The sequence below is a fragment of the Tupaia chinensis genome, unplaced genomic scaffold, assembly GCF_000334495.1.
Source record: "Tupaia chinensis unplaced genomic scaffold, TupChi_1.0 Scaffold000374_1, whole genome shotgun sequence".
In the NCBI taxonomy this organism is placed as follows: Eukaryota; Metazoa; Chordata; class Mammalia; order Scandentia; family Tupaiidae; genus Tupaia; species Tupaia belangeri.
The window spans coordinates 75400-78474 of NW_006159872.1; the positions used below are offsets into that span (position 1 = coordinate 75400).

At 42.3% G+C, this 3075-nt stretch overlaps 1 protein-coding gene across 5 annotated transcripts in view; it reads right to left on the reverse strand.

Moving 5' to 3' along the window:
• DAP3 (death associated protein 3) overlaps positions 1-3075 on the reverse strand; it is a 59754-nt gene that overhangs the window by 33389 nt on the left and 23290 nt on the right. The window lies entirely within an intron of this gene.

Genomic DNA, 3075 nt, shown 5'->3' on the forward strand with positions numbered 1-3075 from the left:
CCCAAGGGGGATGGTCACGCCGCAATCCCTTCTCCTCCATTCTCCTCTTGGGATCTTGGGCACGCATGCACATGCGCCCGGCGTGAGTTCTAAGCCACCGGGTCCAGGACGTGAACCACGGTCGACTACGTGGGAGTCCAGTGACATAGCCATTACGCCAACTGCTGGTTCCCTATGATGTGTTTTTTATGCAAAAATATATCATGACTTTTCCAATGATCCAACAGAAAAATACTCACACATGCACACTGAGAAATACATGTAACAATGTTCACAGTAGTAGAGTATGAATTATTAACAAAAAAATTCAGATACCCACTGACAGAACAGTGGACAGATTATGGGCATACAATGAAACACCATATAGCCATAAAAAGAATAGACTACACTTGCAGTAAGTGTAGACCAGTCTCAAACATTAATACTGAATGAAAACTATTATATCTAGCATGATATAATTTATATAAAATTTAAAGCAAAAAACCTCCCACTTTATTCATTATTTGGCAGGTGGTACACATCATGTAGTAAAATTAAAACAGAAAGTCGATAATGGTTACCTTTACGGAGGAAGAAAAGGGAAAAAGCCTGGGGCAGGGGACATAAGGAAATAGGTACTGATCTGTAATAATGAATAATGGAAACCTGAGTATTTGTTTTATTTTATTCTTTAATTTGCCAAAGGGTCAGTATACTCACCAGAAAGAGACAGACAGGGAGAGAGAGTGGGAGAAGAAAGCACCCATACGGGCGTGGTCATGCACAGTCCCTTTTCCTCCATCTCTCCTTTTTGTAGCGATGCTGGGCATTGCACGCACATGTGCATGGTGTGTTTTTCAAGCCTCTGGAACTGGGACTCAAACTAAGCATTCAGCTGTATGGGATCCAGCTGTCCCCATCTCCCCCCAACCCCATTAAGAATGATTTATTTTGGGATCAGCAGTTAGTGTAATGGCTATGTCGCTGGACTCCCATGTAGTCGACCGTAGTTCAAGTCCTGGACCCAGTGGCTTAAACTCACGCCGGGTGCATGTGCGTGTGTGCCTAAGATCCCGAGAGGAGAATGGAGGAGAAGGGATTGCAGCATGACCATCCCCCCTGGGGGGTGATTTCTCGCTTTCTGGCTCTATGTCTCTGTCTTTCTGGTGAGTGCACACGCCCTATAGCAAAAACCTCTCAAAAAAAAAAATTATTTATTTAAACTCTTTTAAAGAGAGATTTTTGCTATTGGGCATGTGCCCTTGCCAGAGACAGAAAGTGAGTGGCCGGGAGGTGGCGTGGTAGTTGAAGATGCTGGAACCCCATATGACCAACTGTGGTTCAAGTCCCAGACCTGGTAGCTTACTTTCTCACTTTCTCTCTCTCTCTGGTCAAATGAAATAAATAAATAAAGGTAAATAGAATAAATAATCCTTAAAAAAACAAAAACAAGGCGAGAAATCACCCTCAAGGGGGACAGTCATGTCACAATCCCTTCTCCAGTCTCCTTTTGGGTTTTTGGGCATGCACATACACATGCCCTGCCAAATGCCATACTCAAACCCTGGTTGGACTGTATGGGAGTCCAGTGACATAACCATTATGCCATCTGCTGGCCCCAAGAATTATTTATCTTATTTATTGTATTTTTTTTTTTTTTAAAGAGGTTTTTGTTGTAGGGCGTGTTTGCTCGCCAGACAGACAGAGGGAGGCAGAGAGACAGAAAGCGAGAAATCACCCCCCAGAGGGGATGGCCCCGCCGCAATCCCTTCTCCTCCATTCTCCTCTCGGGTCTTGGGCACACACACACATGCACCTGGCATGAGTTTTAAGCCACCGGGTCCAGGACGCGAACCGCAGTCGACTATGTGGGAGTCCAGCAACATAGCCATTACGCTAACTGCTGGTCCCTCTTTTTTGTATTTTTAAAATCACAACAAATGGGCACATGTTCTAACCACAAACAGAGAGAGAGAGAAAGGGTAAGTGAGAAAGCAAGCTGCCAAGTCTGAGACTTGAACCACGGTCTGCCACATGAGAGTCCAGTGCCTTCATCACCATGCCATGTAGTGGCCCCAGGACCCAACTCTTTTAACTACCAGACTGTAGGCTGAACCCATTAGTATTTGTTTCATTATTTTTATACTATGTGTTATTAGGTTATCGGGAAAGTCATGATGAGTTTCTCTCTCTGTTTTTCTTTTTTTTAAAGAATTATTCAATTTTATTTATTCATTCATTTTATTATTATTATTATTATTTAAATTTGACTGGAGAGAGACACAGAGAGAGAAAGAGGGAAAGTGAGAAAGCAAGCTATCAGGTCTGGGACTCAAACCATGGTTGGCCATGTGGAAGTGTCCAGTGCCTTAACCACCATCAACTTAAATACAACCCTTAATATCTAGCAGAAATAGAATAAATTTTATCTCTGGGTAATTACTTCATTTTCGCTAACCATTTTTTCCTTTTGTACAACCAAAGTCTCTCTTTTTTAAAAATAATTATTTCATTTTATTTATTATTATTATTTTCAATCTGACTAGAGAGAGGAGAGAGAGAGAGAGAAAGCGAGAAAACAAGCCACCAGGTCTGGGACTCAAACTGTGGTTGGCCATGTGGGAGTCCAGCACCTTAACTATCACACCACCTGCTGGTCCCCAAAATCTCTCTTTAAAAATAATTATTTAATTTTTATCTATTTCTTTATTTGTTTTTAATTTGACCAGAGAGAGACAGAGTGAGAGAGTGAGAAAGCAAGCCGCCAGGTCCAGGACTCAAACTGCAGTTGACCACGTGGGAGGCCCAGCGCCCTTAACCACAACAGTGGCCAGCCCTAAAACTCTCTTTTTAAAAACAGTTTCTGGAGGGTGCATATGCTTTCCAGCCAGTGCTAGAAAGAGACCAAGAAACATGGAATAAATAATCCCACTTTCTCTCTCTCTCTGGTCAAATGAAATAAATAAATAAAGGTAAATAGAATAAATAATCCTTAAAAAAACAAAAACAAGGCGAGAAATCACCCTCAAGGGGGACAGTCATGTCACAATCCCTTCTCCAGTCTCCTTTTGTGTATGCACATACACATGCCCTGCC